We start from the raw sequence: 22,320 nt of genomic DNA on the forward strand, positions 1-22,320 counted from the left end.
ATATAAGAACATAGTGTGTGGGAAATAAGGAATGATGCTAGATGCAATTCATTCCGTAATGTAGTCTGGCTGTTGCCACTGATAGGACTAAGGGATTAATGATTTGATTATAGACAAATTGCTGAGTTCAATGGGATGCTGGTCTCTTTGCAGTCTTACTCATGAACCCCTTCCACAAGGTGCCACAACTTGTTAAGAAAGGGAAAAATTGAGAGTATTACAATAAATAATTACAGGATGCATCATCCATCTGCACCAATCTTGCCCATAAAGAATACGAAAGCAATGCTCCAAGGAAATAATGTTAAAATGCTGTTTAGCATCAAGGAAAATCATTAAAAAAAAAAGTTCTCCACATCTAAATAATATGACCACTTCCTCCCTTCCCTTCCCTTCCCTTCCCTTGCCTTCCCTTGCCTCCCTCCCTCCCCCACCTTTCCCTTGCAGACAGTAAATAAGAGACGTGTGCCAGATTGGAGTAAAACAGGCCATAGTTTTTAAAACTTTTTAAAAATCGTAATCATTAGCTATAGGCCATTGAGCAAGAGAGCCAGAACATGGGTTTTCTATCCTTGGGTGGACTGCTTGGCTAACCCACCACCAAAGATCCCCCAGGCTGTGAGCCCAGTCCTAAGCTGCCCATAGTGGGCAAGCATCTGCCCTTTCAATGCAGATGGGCAGACCCACACCCAGGCAGTAGCCACCCAGATCACTGCTGCCTGTGCGGCACCCATTCCACCTCTAGGAGATCACATACCTCCTCGCTTGTCCAACCTATCCTGACGACCTCTGGACTGCACCTCCCTGAGTCACTGCACCATCCTTCCCCCAGTGATGGCACCTCTTACACCATTAACTCACCCACCAAACTGTGGCAACATATAAAGGCTGATCAGGCAAACACCTGTGAACTAGTCCCCCAGGAAGGTGAAAAACATACCCATCCACGGTCAATCCGATGGGCATGGAAAAATGCCTTCCCGGCGCTCTTAAAGGGCAATCAGCTCTCTTGGAGCAATCATTTATGAGAGGGTGAGTGGGATGTGTTGCTTATCTAACCCACACTAGTTGCCATGGTGGGAACCTGTCTTTAGCACTCCGGTTTCCCACCTCTTGTTCAAACCTCTTGTGACGTTGGGCAAGGCTCAGGATCGTGATACTTGACCAATGGTGAGAGCTCAAGTCTGAAAAGGATATCAGACCTTCCTCTCTTATCGCTGCCACAATTCACCTGCACCCCACAGACAATGCCTTTTTGTCCTTTTGAGATTGTAAACCTCTGGGCTGGGCCTTGCTTCAACTGCAGGCAGGCTGGCAGGCAAATGTGGGAGCTCAGAAAGCCAACCACGGAGCACAGCAGCTAGAGCACCTAGACACTCTGGTCAGTATGCTCCCTGGCTGGCTTCCCAAGCAGCAGTCTAGCTGCTGTGCTCTGTGGTTGCACGTGCGCCTACCTGCCTGCCAGACAGCTGGTCAGCATCTCTGTTTCTCTCATTCTCCCAAGAGAGACAGACACTCTAACTGAGAGGCAGGCAGGCACATGCTAAACCATGAAGTGCAGTGGCTAGTGTGTATGGCAGGGGTAGGTAACCTTTTGGGCCCCTTGGGCGCATTTGGCAATTTGAGAAACTGTCCAGGACACCACCACAACCTGGCTGCCGTGGGACACGTGGCTTACCAGGCAGAAGTGACAAGAGTCCCTTTTTCTTTTTTTCCTTGATGGCTGGGCACACTGCAGAGGAGAGCCTTGGCCTACAGTCACCCACCACCTTCATTTCCTAGTAATGTCTCTGAGCCCCTCTTGTGGTCCAGAGGCATCCATGGGAAATGAATCTGGCAGTGCTTGGTGGCCCTCACCTTGCTTTGAAGCAATCCCAGCTGCTGGAAAAGAATGTTGTTAATTTTTTAAAAAGTGGGAGGAGTAGGTCATCTTGGAGGGCACTACAAAAGATGTCTGAGGGTGCACTGGTAACCATGGGAACCATATTGCCTATTCCTAGTGTATGGAAATAAACACCAAAGCAAACTGTGGAGACAAACAGACAGACAGACAGACAGACAGGAAAGTAGTGGATATTATTCTGTCTGCTAGGCCTGTGGAACAAGCTAATGTGTTATGTTGCAGAGTATACTGTTATTTTATGAATGTTCAGTGTGACTTCTTGTTTCTGTCAGCTTTTTGTTCTGCTGGCTTGTGGACCCCAAGAGGTTCTGACTAAGGCAGTGTGGACCCTGACAAGAAAAGGGTTCCCTACCCCCTGCCATACAGACGTAGGATGGAATTCAAATAATTATGGCTCTAGTTCTACACTCCCAAGAGGGCTTTGGGCTTGTGCTTCTTGAACACCAGGCCTGCATTCCATACCATCTGGCATGGCAAACCTCTTTCAAAACTGATAGGTGCTTCAGTAGTAGTTTGTGATATGGCAAAGCAGCCTATAAGATTCCACTGGACATGTCTAAAATTATTCTTTAGATTTTAGCCTCAGAAATTTAAGATTATTCCAATGTTTTTGGTCATGCTAGGTAACATCCATGCAATTTGTCCTGCATGCAACAAAGGAATGTGATGCTAACTGTTCAAATAAAATGTGTAATGCAGCACTGTCAATGTATCTAATTTAGGAACCTGGGAACACTTCTTCTGATATGATCTTATATGTCAGGGTTGGGAAATATGTGGCCCTGCAGGACATCACAGATTTTCTTTTATTACATGTATTTATTATTACATTTATATTCTCGCTTTTTTCCTCCTGCAAGGAACCAAGGTGGCATACGTGGTCCTGCTCCTCTCCATTTTATCCTCACAACAACCCTGTGAGGTAGATTAGGCTGAGAGTCAGTGACTGGCCCAAAGTCACCCAGTCAGCTTCATGGCCAAGTGGGGACTTGAACCCAGATTTCCAACACTCTAACTGCACTGGCTCTCAATGCTGCAGAAAACCAGCAGCACCTAGACAAAATGGAATTGACCTTTAAGGCCAGTATTTTTTTGTTCAGTGCTTGGAGTTGCCCTGGCATTAGATTAGCATCTCCACAAAATGCCTCTTCATGTCTGGACTGTGATCATCATATGTTTTGGCACCACTTAGGTAAGTGGTTTTTGTTGTTTTTGCGCCTCTTATCTGAATGTGTTCTTACAAGTACTAGGTATTAATCCTCATTCAGCAATATGTGCATATCATCTCTGAGCATGCACAAGCAAGTCCTTGCAGAATGAATGAGGGGGGAACATCTCAATAAAAAAAACAGCCATTCCAGGCTTCAGAAATGACACATTGGAATTCAGCACTGGAATTCACGAGAGCATAGGAAGCGCCATACCAGATTAGAAGGGTGTTTTCTTGTAATCAGTGTGTCTATATCTTATCTCTGCAGTGGAACTCCATACATGCTGGATGTGCAGAAAGATAAGAGCTGGCAATGGGTAAAGCATGCTTCCCCACCCAAGGGCCCCCAAAGACCCAAAATTCTCCCTCATGGACAATATTATTAGTACTATTAGTATTATTAGTATTTATTTAATTTCTATACCTCCCAATAGCTGAAGCTCTCTGGGCACTTCACAACAATTCACAAGATAAAAGCACAGAATAATTAAAAACAAAACAGTTTAAACAGCTCAAAAGCAATTTCAATAAAATACAAGACCTGTTAAACAGCTGGCATAAATGCCATGTCATATGCCATTAAATGCCTGTGAACACAGGACAGTTTTAATCTGGTGCCGTAAAGATGCCAGTGTTAGTGCCAAGCAGGCCTCAGTGCGGAGATCATTCCAGAATTGGGGGGACCACCGCTGTGAAGGCCCTCTACCTTGTTGCCTCCTTCTGAGTCTCCCGTGGAGTCACCTGTGGCACTGAGAGCAAGGCCTCAGATGTTGACTGTAGCATCTGGCTAGGTTCAGGTCAGGAGAGGCACTCCATCAAGTATTGTGGTCCTGAGCTGTGTAAGGATTTATAGTTAAGACCAGCACCTTGAATTGGGCTCGGAAACATACAGGCAGGCAATAACGATCTGAATTGTTATTAAATAGCACCATCAATATACACGTTACAGCAGGGATGAGGAACCTCTGGTCTGCAGGCCTAATCCAGCCTACCAAGCTCCCAAATCCAGCTCCCAAAGTTCTTTGAGCTGGGCACATGATCTGCATGTTCCTTTTGTCCTTTTATTGATATTTGTTTACTTCCATCAATTTCTTGTTGCCGGAACACGACTTGTGCTTTGCTTTCTTATATGTTCTGGCTGGTCCTTGGCATTTGGTGATCTTCCAGCAAGCACTCCACATTTCCAGAGCATTTTATTCTAAGGATACTGGAGAAATCCATTTGGGGCTGGAATTCGATGAGTTTTCCTAGGCTCAGCCCCCAGACTTAGTTTCAGTTCCCACTGCAGCACCCAACTCAATCTGCAGTGAGTCAGACCAGTTCGTAGATTTTCTGGGACTTTTGAGCATTTTTTGAAAGTTCTGCAATTTGCGTGAATTTCTGAGGAATTTGAGGAAATCGCAGCTGAATTTGCTCAGCCGAATTTGCGCAATTTGCCTAAATTTGGCCATAATTTGCACAAACTGAAGAATTTCCCCCAAAAATACACAAAAAAAGACCCTGGAGCTCAGGGAATAGCCTAAAGCTTGGTTCACAGATGCAAAGTGAGCCGTACATGCTGTGGAACTCCACTGAGCCAAAAAAGAACCGGATTTCTTAGCAACGGTCATCCCTACTTTATTTGTTTCTGGAGGTTTCTGGAGGATTTATTCACATCTCCTGCAGCAGCAGCACTGAGACCCATTCAGTCATGGCTAAAATTGCCTCAGCTGATTGTTCACACTAAACCTCAGTAAAGTTATACACTTGATGTGAATGAAAGATATATTGAAGCAGGGAGTGGTGATTAAAAGTTCACGTTTTGAAGGTAATGTTTTGCCTTTGATTTCTGGAATCGGGAGTTTGTTTCTGTTTGACATTAGGATTTAGGATGCTATCTGGGAGTTAGCTTAATTCATTTCAATGAAGTTACATCTGAGTAGGTATGCATAGGATTGTGCTGTACTTTTCTGAGTGGCACATTGAGGTGTTATTTTGGCTTGGTTTGGTTTGGGGAATGCTATCTGAAAGTGCCATTTTGAGTGTGTGTTTTTCTGTTTGACACTGGAGTACTATCTCATGCTATCTGGGAGTAAGCTCAATTGATTTCAGTGAATTTAATTCTGAGTTGATCTGTACACGATTACACTGTGTTTTTCTGAGTGGCAAATTTGAGACACTACAATATACTTAAAATAGGTAAGAAACACATTTTTGGCCCACACGCGTGCCTTGGGCCCCACCTACTTTGTCCTTGGCTCCACCCACTTTGTGCTTGGCTCCGCTTTGTCCACTTCTGGAATGTGGCCTGCACATTCCACTGGTGGACAATAATTTCGCCCTCCAGCTTTACAGAGCACCATAATAGTAGTAGTAGTAGTAGTAGTAGTAGACAGGACTCCATCCCAAGGAGCTTACTTTCCATAGTTGGGGAGGTAAATGATAGCAAATAACAAAGAAGAAATGACAGCAGCAATGGCAACAAGTGTTGAAAATGAGCAAAAGCAGTTAGCTACTGAAAGAAGCAACTTTATTCAGGTAAGCCACAGCAGGCATTCAGTTCAATTCAATTCAGTTTCAAATGAGCATGTGGGAGTTTTGAGTGCATTGTTAAACTATGGAATTCACTACCATTTGCTATGTCCTGAGAGGCTGAAATGTTCCTTGACTGGTTTTGGAACATTGCCTTTCCTGATATCAGATTTGTGTCCATTTATTCTTTTTCACAGAGACTGGCTGGTTTGTCCTTTGTAGAATGCAGTAGGACATTGCTGGCAAATAGCATATATGATCCTGGGATATGAACAGGTGTATGAACCCCTGATGTTGTGGATGGCTCTCTCTTTGTTGAAACAGTATTTTGGTGTCGTCTGTCGGGGTTGGATCGGAGCCCATAGAGCCCCAAAGCGGTTCTGATTCTGAGGAAGAGATAGAAACCGTGGGAGAGGAACCTGCTCATCTTTCAGAAGTGCAGCTGGAGGGAGAGCCCCCCCCCCCGCTCACATTCCTGAGAGTGACAGTGACCCTGGCAGGGAAAGGGAGGTACAACTGGAGCTTCTGGATGCAAGAAGCCGGCGCAGGGACAAGCGAGAGGTTGCAGGCGCCGACAGGAGGCGCTCAGCTCACTTGATGCGATGACAACAGCTGCGCCCTGATGCCCCATGGGAAAGGGGTGGACTCTCTCCTCCTAGCCCTTAAGTTCAGAGGCTTCTTGCCCTTTCCCTCCAAACAGAGACCAACTGACTCCCTAAGACTAGAATCCCTTGGTAGGCTGGCTGCTCCCTCTTAAGTTTTCCTCTTAGGCTCAGGCAATTAGCATCTGTAAGTGTCATTAGGCTGAATGGAAATAAAGTCTTGGAAAAGAGCCCTTTTGTCTGTGTGTTGATTCTCAGCTACTTGAGAATTTCAGAAGGCAACAAGGGCACTCCTGACATCGTCTTGCTTGAGTATATTTTTCTTACCATTAACTCTGAAGCCGAAGATAGTAATTAAGAAGTGTATATCTCTATGATTGCAATCCTGTCAGCTACCAGATAATTCAGACCTGAGGGTCCAGGAGATCAGCTGAAGCCATTGTACTGCCATCCCACATAGTGTGCTCCTCTACCAGGGTGTATACAATTGACTCCAAGAGTATCCCCACTTATATGACTATTTATTTATTTATTTCATTTATACCCCTCCTTCTTACCAAAAACTGGAACAGGGTGGCTTACAAAACCATTTAAAATAGATTAAGACAATAAAACACATGAAAAGACAATAAAAACATAATAATTACAGAATAAAAACACCACCCAACCCACAGACCCACTTACAGGCTAAAGGCCTTCTTGAATAAAGTGGTCTTTGCCTGCCATCAGAAGGGTAGCAGGGAGGGAGTGAACCTAGCCAACCTTGGGAGAGCGTTCCACAGCTTGGAAGCTGCCACCAAAAAGGCCCTCTCTTGTGTTGCCACCAAACATGCCTCTGATGGTGGTGGTCTCAAAAGAAGCACCTCCCCAGAAGATCCTAAGGATCAGGCAGTCTCATATGGGAGAAGGCAGTCTTTCAGGGAATCTGGTCCCAAACCGTATAGGGCTTTATAGGTCATAACAAGCACTTTGGATTCTGCCCAGAAACAGTCTGGTAGCCAGTGAAGCTTCTGTAATAAGGGAGTCATGTGCTCCCTTAACTGGGCCTGGACAACAGTCTGGCCACAGCATTCTGGACCAGCTGAAGTTTCTGAAGTTTTCAAAGGCAGGCCCACATAAAGCACATTACAGCAGTCCAAATGGGATGTAACTAAGACATGTGTGACCACAACCATGCCACAATACTCTGTTGGTTTTGCTGCAATGGACTAACATGGCTATACCTCTGGAACTGTTGAATTTTTGTAATGGCTGTACACAAAAGAGAGAAGGTGGGTGGAGAAACATATTTATGGTTTCTTTCCCTCTTATTCTAGAACAATTACAGACTTTTGTCTGTCTCATGGGGGCACAGGCACACTTTATTAGTGAGCATTTCTCACCTCTTCTTAACAAATTCCAGACTGACACTGGTTTTACTTGAGAATGGGGGTCTGTTTACACTCTGTGAATATAAACTATTTCCCAGCAATATTAAGAAATGAAGTCATTTTAGTAGTTTTATTGCTTAACATTGCAAAGATTCAGACAAATCATTTTATGCCCAACTAATTATAAAAAGAATTCTTCGTAATGTTGGCAGATCTAGCTATTTTTAATATTCAGTTGAACGGCCAGAAATCTGAAATGTTATTAAAACACACACACACACACCCTCACTGGTAGGAGTTACTGAAGAACAAAAGGAGCATAGAAAAATTAGTTTCTAGGGTGCATAGCAAAATCTTAAGTGATGCTAAAATACTCCAAGTGTTGCCCAGTTCAATCAGATCTACCCAACGGTGTGTGGGAATATCATTTGGTGAATGTAATTCTGAGTGACTCTAGATGAAGCTTTGATCATGCCATCACCCTAACACATTCAAAGTATTTTATGGGAGGGCCAGACATCATTGTCTTCCACTCATATTTTCCCACCACTTCTTTCCACCTTTTTTTCTTACCATGGAAAATCTCACCGTGCAAAACATGCAGTGAGGCAAGACTTATATGCAATAAGGACAATGGATCAAGATGGCTACGGCTATGTATTCGGCTTCCATTCTTGCTTCTCCAACCCACTACTGCTTGTATGCTCTGATGTGGCAAGTTACAGAAGGAATGTGTATGTGATGCGCGTAGGCTCATCCTACTCATGTTACTTGAGAGCGTAAGAACAGCTCTGCTGGGCCAGATGGAACATCCAACTAGTCCAGCATTCTCTCTCCATCAGGCAGATGCTTTGGGTAAGCATTCACACAAGGCATTGTTTGTCTCCAGCATCTGATATTCAGGGATATACTGCCTCAGAACATGGAGGTTCCATTTCAGCATTATGTATCTTTGCCATTGACACACCTATGCTCCTCATTGCAGTTGTCTAATTCTCTCAGCAAAGCTATCTAAAGCAGTGGCCATTCCCACATCTTGTAATAGCAGCTTCCATATGTTAATTATGCAAAGAACAGCTTTCTTTTATTTGTCCCGAACTTACTGCCAATGATTTCCATTTTCATTTGATGACCCTAGCATGGGAGCAGGGAACCTCAGGCCATTGGCCATATCCGGCCATCCTGGGTTCCCAATCTGACCCCTTGGAGTCCCCAGATGTCCACACCCCTTTCCCCCTGACTGCTGATCATTGGGTAGTTTTCCAGCTTTTGCACGTTTTCCCCCATTCTAAAAGGTTGAAATGCCTCTCCTAAGGCTCAGTTACTGGCAGTAAGAACTTTAAACTAAAATATGCTGGGGGGGGTGCATTGATGTTGTTGTTGTTTTGTATTTTGGCCTTGGCCCCTTTTGCCTTTGGCCCCACCCACCACTGGGTGGTGGCCTCCAAGAGCTTCTCCAAGAGCTTCTCCAAGAGGCCTCCAAGAGCTTCTCCAAGAGGCCTCCAAGAGCTTCTCCAAAATTCCATTCAGCTCTTGGGCTGAAAAGAGGTTCCCTGCACCTCCCTTAGCATTATGAGGGAGGAAGGGGGATCGATTGTGCAGAACACTGCACGGCTACCATGGGATGTTGCATGTTGACACAAGGCTGCTGCTCCACCAACTTCCAAAGACCACCCTAATTGCCTTCACCTATCTGGTCAGCCCTCAACGGCTGTCTGTTCAGTGGCTTTCTGTCCTAGGTAAATGTGAAACAACTGCTACAGTCTTTGCAGTCCCGGTCCCTTATGGTCTTATTCACTTCTATTTAAAAATAGCAGGGAGGAGTGATCATTTCCTGCCAGGCGTTTTCAGATTATGAGCCTCTGAAAAGTTCAGAAACAGTTCCATTCAAATTGGGGGGACCGTTTGTTCCTAATCTCGGTGGCCTGTAAATGATGCACGCTGAACGGCATCTCTTCATTAGTCTAATATGCCATACCAGGTTAGGGCTGGCAGAGAACATTTTCAAGTGTGTTTCTTTTTAAGGATGAGGGAATTAATATAAAACGGCTGATATTTTGTTTATGTTGCTTGGTGAACTGATGAACTTTGTTCCGATTGGCTGTCATGAATCACTAGGGAGTTATGGTGGTATCTACACCAAGCACTGCTGCAGCCAATATGGATGTCTGCTTGGCAGCTGCATTAAGAAAAATGTTCCATAATTGTGTGCAGGTTGATTTTACTGCTTGGACCAGAAAAGTAGAAGGAATTGCCATATATATAGTCTCAAATTCTTCCCACTCAAAGACATACTATTGTTTCCCCATCATTACAGCTGGGGAAATCAAACTTTGCCTCTGTGGGATGGGCCCAAGGCAATTTAAAAAATCCTTGGAAAAAGGTTTTTCCCCAGCAGTGACGATTAACATAAAGGATGGGAGAAGGCAGCCTATTACATTATAATGGCACTTTGCTTTCCATTCATTATTATTTTGGTAAATGCACAGTTATTACTCCTTGGCTGCAGGGGATTCAGTTATACTCCTTAAGGAAGCACTTCGCTTCTGGAGATATCACAATTTCCTGACACTGAAATGACAATACTTGTTATTAGGAAAATGTTATTCTTACATACACACTCCACACTCCACACCCCATCCCAGGCTAGCACTAGGGAATGGGTGAATCTGTCAATTTCAATTTTTCTTCATTTCTCATTTTTCCAGTCTTAAATTTGGTTTGTCCCAGACTTTGAGAATACTTTTTTAAAAGTTTGCATACAATTTAATAGGTATTTTTGTGCTCATGTCTTCTAACATGCATTTTTGTATGCAATGTTGCCTAAAAGACACATTTTTGCAATTAATTTACCTAATATATGCATTTTTGTACACATTTTTTTGATAGGAGAAATCCATTACAAAATTCAGAGAAATGCAAATGTCAAAGGATAACTGTGTTTTGGTTTGCATGTTTTCAAAAGTGCAAAATTAGGTATTTTCACATTAAAATAAGAATTGAATGAATTTCTCCCCATCCCTGGCTAGCACAGTCAGTGACAGCATGGCCAGGTTTCACTTTGCGGATTGTCTGGAGAAAAGCCACAAAGCACACATTGGGAGAGACCATAGAGTGGCTTGAGTTTCTCCTAGGTCCTGTGTACACTTCTCTAGGCTGGCTGGTTCACACTAAGAGCCGGTCAGTGTACAAGTTCAAAAAATGGCACATACAGGTTAGGATCCCATAATTGAATGTGTGTGTGTGTGTGTGTGTGTGCGCGCGCGCGCATGCATGTATATATATATATGTATGTATGTATGTCTTTATTAACTGTCTTTTTAAAAATTGTCCTTGCCTGTCCTTAGCTAACATGTCAGGGAGAAGATTTCTAGCACAGCATTCTGCCTGACATGTTGGTTTGCTATATCCAGGAAGGGTTCTTTGTGTGTGGAGCTATTCAAATATGCAGTTCTCAGGTGGTACACTCCTATACTATGTGTTTCCCCACTTCCCTCCACCACCACCCCCGAACATGAAGACTAGCTCTAAATTAAAGGGTCTATTTCAAGGTGTCATATACATTACCCTGGTATGGCACAGTTATGTCACATGTATGAGGAAATATAAATGTTTTGTAGATCTTTAATCCCAAATGCCACTGGTTTTGGAACAGTGGCCCACTGGCCATTGGACGCCCTCTGCTTTAAATGGCATGGCTTCAGTGGTTTTGGTGGTGAGAAACAGCATTCTAGTGGTGATTTGACAAATTCTGCTACAGAGAAGATGGCCAATTGCTACTTCATAGTGATGCCACGTGCATTCTGCACCTACTTGTGCAGTGTGGGGACCAGACCACAAATAATGTCATGAATGGAGTGATGGTCTCACTGCTTTAAAGCACATCTACAGTTGACTGGTTGAATAATGCCTCCTTCCTGCTTGCAATGCTTTACTGGGAAGTAATTGTAGCACTGCCCTGAGCGAGCGAGCGAGCGAGTGAGTCAGTACAGATCTATAGTATTCAATGGGCAGTTTCACTAAATCTGGTCTGGATTGTTGGCTCTGTCCTCCAGGGAACAAGCACGCAGGCCAGTGAAAAAGCACATGCTTCATAGCACCTGCACAGCACAACTCCATGTGCTCATATGCACACTCATCCTTGGTTTGTCATTTCTTTCTTCATGTTACCATTGCATAAGAGGGAGACAACCTCTTCCTGCACTCAGAACAAAGTGTTGTAAGAACTATTGTAAGATGGATCATCATCATCAAGATGTGTAGATGTGAATATGTTAGGGCAGCCTTCCTTAAACTAGCGCCCTCTCCAGATGTGTTGGACTGCAACTTCTGTCATTCCAAGCCAGAATGGCCATCAGAGTTACAGTCCAACACATCTGGAGGGCACCAGGTTGGAGAAGGCTGCAGTAGGAGAAGGGTGGGAAAGAAACCATCCTACCCTCTGGAAGGCAATGCTCCAGATCAGGGTGACACCAGGAGACCTGAATGGTGTGGAAAGAGAAAGCTTTCCCCCACTGGGTAACCCGGCAGCAACTGCTATTTCAGTAAACATATCATTTTGTGTCCGGTAAACACACATTCCAGAGGAATTCTCTCATTGTTTTTTTGCTCTGTGATGCATTAATGAAGAAATAAAGTTTACGTTGTGTAATGGTGACAGCTTGAAGTCATTTTGCCTAGTGTTATTTCACAGTGAAGTTTTGGAACAAGAGGTAGAGGAAAGACCTGATTTGATTTTAACTTACCAACATGTGCAAGAAAGAAAGAAAGAAAGAAAGAAAGAAAGAAAGAAAGAAACAATTAATCCACACCCCGCACCTCAAGAAAACTACTTCTTCCACTCTGAACTTGTTACGCATTGGAGTGTCTGCAACAGATAAAATACAAAAGTGGGTTATATGAGGCTTTTGTTTTAATTTTTGTTTTATATTTGCTTGGGGTCTTTGAGCAGTGAATTAATTTCATGATAAAGGCTGCCTTTACACTAAAGAAACCCCCTGCAGTCCTCCCATTCTAGAGCCTTTCCACATTTATTGTGGGCTCCCAGACAGCGACCATGTGATTGCTGAGAGGGGAAGCTTTTCATTTTCAAGGTGACATAGAACACAATGAAATAGCACCATCTAGTGCCTGTTTTAATAGCATAACAATCCGACTTTTAAAAATGGTTCATTAGTTCTGGATCTTTTTGGAGTGAAATAAGCAGAAAATACCTCTGGATGTGCCCTGGAGGTTGACATCATGAAAAGGACCCACAAACTTCTGTGAGTGAGCAATCTCAATAGCAGGATAAAAGCTCCATATGAAGGATCCCATAGTAAATATTTTTGATAGCCAGGATCCTCACACCCCCAACAGATCACAAAACTCTGGTCTAGCTCACAGAAGCACAGTCTATGCAAACAGTCGTATCACCTACATTTTCAAAGAATGCACCTTACGTATGCAGCAGCAGCAACAACAACAAAACGGTTTCTGTTCTTGTTCTTTAATGTGACCATTTCAACCTCCCAGTGCAAATAGAAAATGAGAAGGCTTTTACATCTGCATTTACCAATGTAAGTGGGGCTGTCTGTATGGAAATAATATCACCATCACCCATGAAAAAATTCTTACTGCACTTTGCTCATCAACAATTGAGGAACATAGACATTATTTCTCTTTATGACTCTATGTGCAATACAAAAATATCTTCTGACAGCTCATCTTTCCCGTTATTAAAGCAAACAATGGCACCTTTAAAAGAAATCAGCAATGGGTAAAACAGTTTTCATTTTGGAACCAGGAACAAAATATGAAGGAAAACCTTAATACAGCCTGCGTTGCCTTCATCCTTCAAGATTATACTTGGTATCATAGGCAACCAAATGGCTTCATTCCTGAAGATCTCTTCTGAGACTCTGTTCACACGTGCAGGTTCATTACTTTCTCTCTGTGACATCAAGTGAAAATTTACAAGAGTGAGTGAGGCACTGCTAATAAAATTACCACAGATGGAATGATCAGATCATATCCACTTCACTTCAAGTGCAATATTGTATTCTTAACAGAGTCAGTTCATATATTTGCATGTGAGTAGTCACTCAAGTTAAGAGAAATCAAATCAGGGCTGGAGAGAAATAGTGATTTGACCTAAAATTCATGAAATTGACCGAGTAATTTGAGGAGAAACATTTCAGGGGATCCTTCCTCCTTTGTTTCATTGATTTAGTTTTGGTCTGTTTCTCTGTTTCTTCTCTGGCAATAAACGATGGCTTGGGGGCATGGCTGACCACTAGGGTGGCCGTTTATGAATCACCAAAAAAAGAGGAAATACATCACAAAAAAGGGGACACCAAGTAGCATAACTTTTACATGTGTTAATTTAGATAGATAGATGCAAATTTAGAAATCATTATTTTAATTTTAATAGAAATTAATCTTCCAGCATAGTGTGGAAGATTGTGGCCAGGTGACCTGTGTGCTTGTCTGTTCAGTCTGCTGTCCAGGTGCTACCTCCTGATGGGCAACTGTTCTTATGGTTCTTTACCTTGACCACCAGGATGCTCTTAACAGTGCCTAGTGCCTAATCCAACACAAATCAGCCACCGTTGTCCTTGCCCCCTATCACCTGGTATCTTCAGATGCACCGCCTCTGAACATGGAGATTCCATTAAGCTGTCATAGCCAGGTAATACTCATTGACCTCCATTTACTGTAGCTTAGGTGGCTTTAAAAGAAGGTTAGACAATCTGGTGTGTGTGTGTGTGTGTGTGTGTTGAACATCTCCAAGCCTGTCTCCACTTCAGACTACTATATTTAGCACCACTGGTGAATCAACTATGAAGCTTACCCATTGGTAGCTCTAAGCTCACTGTCTTTCAGCCTAACTTACTTCACATGGAATTTGGGTGTTGCTCTGAGGTCTTTGGAGGAAAAGTGGGGACAGAAATGTCACAAAAATAATTAAAATGGAAATAAGAGTAACACCAGCTCTGCTGTTAATTACTGGAATATTCAGGATATTCACAAGCTATTGAAATAAGTGACTTTATAGCAGTTATAATACTTGTTTCCATAGTAATGTACTGGGTCCAGTTGTCTACCCTTTTCAATGTCTGGTAGGCGGTATACCAGCTATAGAACACAGAATCATGTCTCAATGATTACCTCAGGATGAAACTGGACTATCAAAATGAGTAAAATAAAAAAGGGGTTCCGGAATGTGAAGGGAGGAGGGAGAAAGCCTTTCCAAAACTGTGGTGTTGGATTCGTCAAGCGAGCCAAGCAGTATTAACCATCTGTGGCCTATGGAGCCAACCAAGAAATGCCTGAGCCCATCCACCTCTATTCTTTCCCTCAGAGTTTTTAAAAATGTGTTTTATATGTTGTTCATGTCTTCTGGTTGAACTTTTTCACGGTTGTATTTTAATCTCTGTAAACACTGAATTCTAAGAAAATTGGAAATAGAGCAAAACAAGGCCAGTATGCTCAAAATGATGTTACAATCTAATTTGCTTTTCACTAATTGTATTTGTAGGAAATGAACAATAAGGACAAAGCAGTACAGTGTGCTTTCCAGAAAATTATAATTGTGTCCACATGCCAAAACATTGATTACATGTAGGCATTCTGTTTGATATTATGCTGAAGGGGAATGAGATTGAACTCTTAAGTAGGGGACCACACATGAGCCAAGAAGGATGACATAGCGGTTACAGAAATAGCATTGTGGCTTGAGAACCTAAGTTTTTTAAACCCCAGGCTCCGCATCATATTCCTTGTATTATCCAAAGGAAATGCACGAGTAATGTGTAAATGATCTTGTTTTCAGTTCAGTTTACTTTCCTCTGGGTAAATTCACTCTGTAGCAAATACAAGACTCATTCATGTGACAATGGTTTAGGGTTGACAGACTGCATCCCAGACAGCTGTGCTGTACCATTAAATTCCCAGATATAGCAGGAGACATTCTCTTGTCCATTCCTCTTGTTGTCCATTTCCCTTGCTCACCTAGAACAAGGTAGGTACACCTGGAGTCCTGCTCATTATAGCAGGCAGGATGGGGGTAGATAACTGGGGTGGTATGAACCATGGCTGGGATAGATCAAAGATGCCTCATCTTCCACTGCATCAGGGAATGTAAAGGTACAGTGCAGATCTCTAACTCACAACATAGCACCCCCACCATGGTTGCCTCAGTAGCAAACTGAAAGGGGTTGCTCATGTGATAATATGGCTTGGAACTAGGAATGGGGCAAGTATTCAAGATGGGGGTTACTTGAAATGTGAACTTCCCCTTCTCAAATAAGGTAGACCCAATTTGAGTCTGGAGAAGCTCCCTTGAAGCTTGGCCTGGCTCAGCTTGGACCCTGCTGCCACCATACCCTTTGCCACCTGTGTTACCCACTCCCTTCCCTAATAATAATTTAAAAATCTATACAATGGAGAAGGGGTAACAGGTGGCAGAGGGCTCCTGTTCCATTCCCGCTTTCCCTGTGACTCTCCTCAGCCTTTTCAAATGCCACTTGCAGCCAGGTATCATGGCGTTTGACCACAAGCCTCATGTTCGCCTGCTGCAAATAACATTCCTCATGATGAGCAGGAGGGCAAGCCATTTCCTAGTTGGTACTGTGTGTTCCTCCACCATCTTATGTATTGAAACCCCGGCCTACCACTTCTGATGTGCAAAACAGCTTTTAGATTTACACATTAGAGAAAGGCAGTCGGAAAGAAGAGAGGTGTTTCGCCCCTCCCTGCTCACCATTTCCCTCAGTAGCTTTCCACCAGCACTGCTTTTTCCCCAGCAAAAGCTCCAGACATGTGTTTCTTTCTTCTGCCTGCTACCTATCCTCTGTAAATTGCCCCCTCCTGATGCCACTGTGCAAAAGAGAAGCTGCAGTCAGGGTTTCAAGAAATTAGATGGTGGCAAAATGTAAACTTCAAGCAAACTATAGAAGCTGCATAGTTTCCACAGAACAGAGCAAGCTGCTCATCAAACTGTTAGTGAGAGGAGTGGGATGGGAGGAAGCAATGTTTACATGGGAGATCTGTGCTGATATTAGTTTCTTTGGCTTGTGGAAATGACATAATCTCCTCCGTGGAAGCATGTACCTTGGAAACACCTCCAATGCTCATCAGCGCTCCATGATCAGGAGCAAATGTCCTAGCAAATGTGGAAAACCTCACCATAGACCTAGAGCATCAAAATAAGCCTAGCATGTCAGAGAGCAAGATCCTACTTGAACAATTTGCCCTGGGGAAAATATTAGCAAATCAACATGTAGCCTTGTAGTCCACAAGTATTCCATCTGCAAAAGTGGAAATTGTACAGATGCTTTAAATATTTTGAGCTATGTCCAGATACTACAGTAATGTGGACCAGATAAGTATCATAGCAGAGCCCATCAATCTTTTTTTTCATTCCTATTTGTCCAATTGGTATTTGTTGGAAAAAAAAAATATTAGGAGGCTGCAAAAAAATGCAACTGTGCTCCACAAATCTTGGCAGCAGGGAAAGGATTCATAACACAGTTGGATATATTATTAAGATTGAAAGATCATGCGTATCCAAGTTGTCCAAATACGAACTGGAGACTACAAAAGTGGCTCTAGAAGAAGAACATAAGAAAATAAGGGCTATTTAGTCCAGCTTTCTGTTCCCACAGTGGCCAGCTAGAGGCTTATGGGAAGCTCACAAGCAGAACGTGAGTGCAATAGCACCATCTCACTCATGCTCCCCAGCAACTCATATACGGAGACATACTGCCTCCTATACTGGAGGTAATCTATAGCCATCATGACTAGTACCCATTGATAGCCTTATCCTCCATGAACTTTTCTAATCCCCTTTTAAAGTAGTCCAAGTTGGGAGCCATCACTACATCTTGTGGCTTGAGCTCTGACATGAACAAACATCTCTAGGATAGTTTTCTGGAACACTTGTTGAAGAAAGGAACCTGATTAGTTTTAAGTGTAGTTGGATAATGGCCTGTTCTCACATGGCTCAGGTGGCGCTATACAGGTGAAGGGAAGTAGGATTGAGCCTTAGGCTTATATCACACATAAACACTTCAAAGAGAACTGAGGCCTACACATGTAAATGCCCATTTGAGTAGGCCCTACCTACTCAGTGCAACCTCCTTGGCCAGCCCAGCCTCTGGTAAATGGTATGAAGCAGGGAGAGGGTCCCACTTAGGTCAAGATAAGTGCTGAGTGTAAGGAGGCCTCTAAGCCTTCTCTTGTTTCTTATGACATCAGTTTGGATGTTGTTGTTTTTAATTATTATTTATCCCATACTGCCTCCAAGGAGCTTGAGGTGGCATGCATACTGTTCCCATTTTGTATTCACAACAACCCTGTGAGGTACATTAGAATGAGGGAGAGTGAAGGTCACCCAGTGAGCTTCATGGCTGAGCAGGAATCTGATTCCAGGTGTCTCTAGCCCTAGTCTGACACTACTACACCACCTTGGCTCCCATATAACTGAAATCTTCTAAATTAATCCTTTTTTATGGATCCAGCCTTAACTAGATACAGGAAGCTCTATCTGTTAAATGTTCATTACACCTTTCCCCCTTAGCAGAGTGCAATGAAAGATTCGAATGGGTTTCTTGTCCTTTATCTTGGAAAATCTCTTGTCCTTCTGCAGCCATTGAAGATAGTGTGGGAAAAACACATTAATATTTCCATTGTTACACTATAAATAGATCCTCCCCTACAGTATTTATATATTCTTACATCATTCAACCATTATAAAAAAAGAAAGTGATTGAAACTGTTGAATAATGTAAGAATGATCGCCTGTACATTAGTTCTGCTGTCATGGGCATTATCCGTAGCTCTGTGAGGTTTCTGTATCTGTTATTCCACCCAGTGTCATGTGGCATCCATGATGACATTACAGTAGGCTGAAAAGCTCATAACATTAACTTTTATGATGTACTGAGTTCAGTAATTATATCACAAGGAAAGCTTCGAAGACATTGCATTCTGTTTAGGCTCTTGTAAGTTGGCTTCAGTGCTACTCACTTTCCCTTTCCTGAAGGACATAAGTGTCACTTGTGTCCTTACTTAACTACACGGCACCAGATTCTAATATTTTTATTCACACAAGGAAAAAAAATATTTCTGAAATATCTACCTATGAATAACAATCACTCCTATTTTTCAAGCAGGATGCCCCCCTGTCTGTAGGCACACCGGGTGTAGTTTTAAAGGAAAGGTAAACACCAAACACCACTGTGATCTTAACCAAGAACTAGAGAGTGACCTCTGACCTGGAAGTTCCTCCTTTTATTAGGTTCTGCAACAGATCAGGAATTGTGAGGAACCAGAATTCTGTGATTCACATTAGGCACCAAAACAGGCCTAGGGAGAGGGCAGGAGTGATGAGGGGACCACTGAGTTATGCAGAAATACCATGTTTGTCAAAGACAAGAACAGAAGGGTTTTGAGCAATGGCATTGGAGGTTGTGTGCAGGGAGAAGGAGAGGGAACACAGCTGGTGGAGAAGGGGGCAACACTGGAAGGAATGAAGCAAATCTAACCAACAAATCTAACCAACACATATTACGTATGTGTGTGTGCACGTATATATTACAAACTGTATATTACAAGCCAAGGAAGTTAAATACAAGAAAAAAGTATGGAAGATATAAGCAATATAAAAAATTAAAAAGCACCATTTGAAATAAAAGGTTGCATTCTTAGAATAAAAAGTGGGGTATACTATATGCATAAAGACATAGGGACAAAATATACAAACTCCAGGAAAAAATGCACAGGTTTTATAGTTCATTTGCTTTACAGAAGCACCTGGAGTCCCTAGCAAAGGAAATCCTCATTCCTTGGACAAAGCTGCAGAGTGACATAGTCCCTGAATGTTAAAAGGGACCTGAAAAGGCTCAGTAGTACAATCCCATGAAGTAGATTGGAAAGAAAGAGTCCCAAATCATGGAAAATTACATTCTGCAAATTTTAAAATTTCATCATGTAAAGTTTGAAGAGAAATTTCAAATCCAGAATTTGAATTCCTAATTTTGGATGTGGAATTTTCTTCTATAGGCTTATTGGTATGTCTTAAATATTCTTATTTTTATAAGCTTCAAATGTGAAATCTTATACGATCTCAACAGTTAAAAGACTAATCAGCACTGCATGGTATCCATCAAATGTTGTCAGATTCTAAATACCACTACATCTTTTCTCTTAAATGTTATATATATATATATATGTGTGTGTGTGTGTGTGTTATATATTAAATGCTATTGCATGCCAACTATCAAACACTGCCTAATATGATATACCAGTGTTTTTCAAACTATCTTTTGAGGGAACATGGGATTGTTTGAAGCTTATTTAGGTCCCCGTAATGAGAACATGAATCTTCTTAGACCAGATTCCCCAAAAGATGCAATGCCCACTACTACTGATCCTCATTTGCAATGTACTGCTACCAGAAAATGTTTGTGTATTCTAGGGCACACTCTCAGTTTACAATGTCAAATAGATATGAACTAAGTCTGCACCCTAGAACGTGTCACTGAGTCTTCTGCAATCATAGAATTTTATAGCTTGAAGGGATTGTGAAGGTCATCTAATCAAACTTTTCAATGCAGGAATCTTACAGCTGTCGTAACCCTGGGAGATGACACTGCCCTGGGAATCTTCTGTATCAGATGTATTTCTCGATCTCCTTCTATATCCAAAGGAGATTATGCATGGTTGGCAAACCATGTATGATCCAAGATATGTACTGAGGATAGCAAACAGACCAGCAACATAGCCATGCTGAATTTCTTATCCTGGGTTCTGATATGGTTGGCTCCTGTAGAGGAATGGAGCTAACCTTCATTTTTTTATTTAGTTGGTTTTAGGATATTATAGGGTTACATTGGTGCTTGTGTGCACGCAGGTGAGTACTAGTCAGTTTCAGCGAAAAGGGTGACAGTTTAATCAAAGGTTTTGTTAGAATGTAGAGCTCAGGAAGTTTTGCTCAGGAAGCCAGAAGATTATGAGGTTCAACAGAAAGTCAGGGGACATCAAGGGTAGGGGAGTGAATTTGTTGTTGCTATTTTTATACTTTTGAGAGTCAGAAATATTTGCTGATCTACTGCAAATCATCGAGAGATCTACCGGTAGATCCCAATCTACCTTCTGCCCTCTCCTGACACACTCTATCCAAGCCCTTTTCACCATGCACAGCAGTCCCTAGGAAGCTAGGCCTCTAGGAGCAGAGATTTCTTTTATATTCCATTCTGTTATATAGCTTCCAGCATGTAGATATTCACTGATGTAAACTCTATGGATCCTTCCAGGTATTATGCTATTTCTCCAATAAATGTGACCTCTTGGGCTAATTTAGACACAGGTCACACATTTTCCATTGATCTTTGTCACCTTCTCAGTTTTCATTGTAGCTGTTGCCTAGAAAAAAGCGTAGTCCTGTTCTTAGCCACCTTAGCTAAGTAATTCCTGCTTTAATCTTTTCTTATTAATATACTGATATATGAGGTGGGATTTTCAAAGCTGAAGGGGATTTGAATGCTGCTTTGAAAAATAGCCTTAAGACTTTGGTTTCTTGGCCATAGCCTGCTTTCTAGCTTAACTCCAGTAGTCCTGCATGTTGTGCTACTTTGTGGCATGCACCTCAGAATTGACCCTGTCATTTTATTTCACCTGTAATTACTGGCGTAGAAATCATGTATCCCTGACATGCCATCCATATAAAATTAAATGTTCTGCCTACTGCAGTCCTCTACACTATATCCCATACTGTTCTGGTGAGTCCCCCAACCATCAGGAGCAGCTGGGGGGGGGGAACAGGGGACTGCAGTAAGTGGTGAGAGGTTAGCAAAAATCGGGTGTCCTGTCCTGCATGAGCAGAAGTGCTCCCTGCTAGTGCAAAGCCACCACTGCATACAATACCCTATTCTTTGCTAAAAATGCAACTAATTTTTCACCTTGCATTTTCTGCTCATCCATTTTTCAGTCTGAAAAAAGACCAATAGTCTTGCAGAAGGAAATCTTCTATGGGTGGAAATAAAGTATGCCTTTGACATCTGCATAACAGAAAGAAATGCAACAGAAGATTTTCCAGGCATGGGGATGTCAAGGTGAAAAGTTTTACTTGTTGAACTGCTGCATGTTATGCGGTTGCTAAAGGTGCAGGAGCCCTGGAAGAAAAACAAGGTGGGAAATAATTACAGGTCCTAAACAGTATTAAAGGAGTCTTGAGAAATTATTCAGTAAGACAATCCATACAGCTTAAGTAAATGAGCCAGATCAGACACCTCAGGGATGTGGGTCAAGGGAGGATATATCATGGAGCTCTGAACACAAGATATCCACTTCAGAGAGAGATTAGAGGGGGTATACATGACTGCCTCAGGTCAGGTGTCCATCTGAAGTAAGGGAGATCTCATGCCCATGTTAGCTAGCCCTGCTGTCAATCCACTTGCTGGCCACACATCCAGCAGCCATGTGAACATTATGCTCATGCACAGAGCTTCTCATATGAGGGGCGATTCTGATTGGCTCAGGATCCCCTCCCCCCTTTGCATGGAGGAGCTCTACACACATACTATGGTATTCACATAGACCATGTGGCCCACTTCACACAGCTGTCAAATGCATAGCTGGTGGGGGATGCGGGTGGACAGTGGCAGAGGGTGGGGCTATGCAATGCAATCCTGCAGCCACCCCCTCATCCATTCCCTCAACATGTGTGGGGTGTGAGTATGA

This window comes from Heloderma suspectum, chromosome 1 (genome assembly GCF_057233095.1).
Source record: "Heloderma suspectum isolate Gila_16-S chromosome 1, 16-S_ref, whole genome shotgun sequence".
Lineage (NCBI taxonomy): Eukaryota > Metazoa > Chordata > Lepidosauria > Squamata > Helodermatidae > Heloderma > Heloderma suspectum.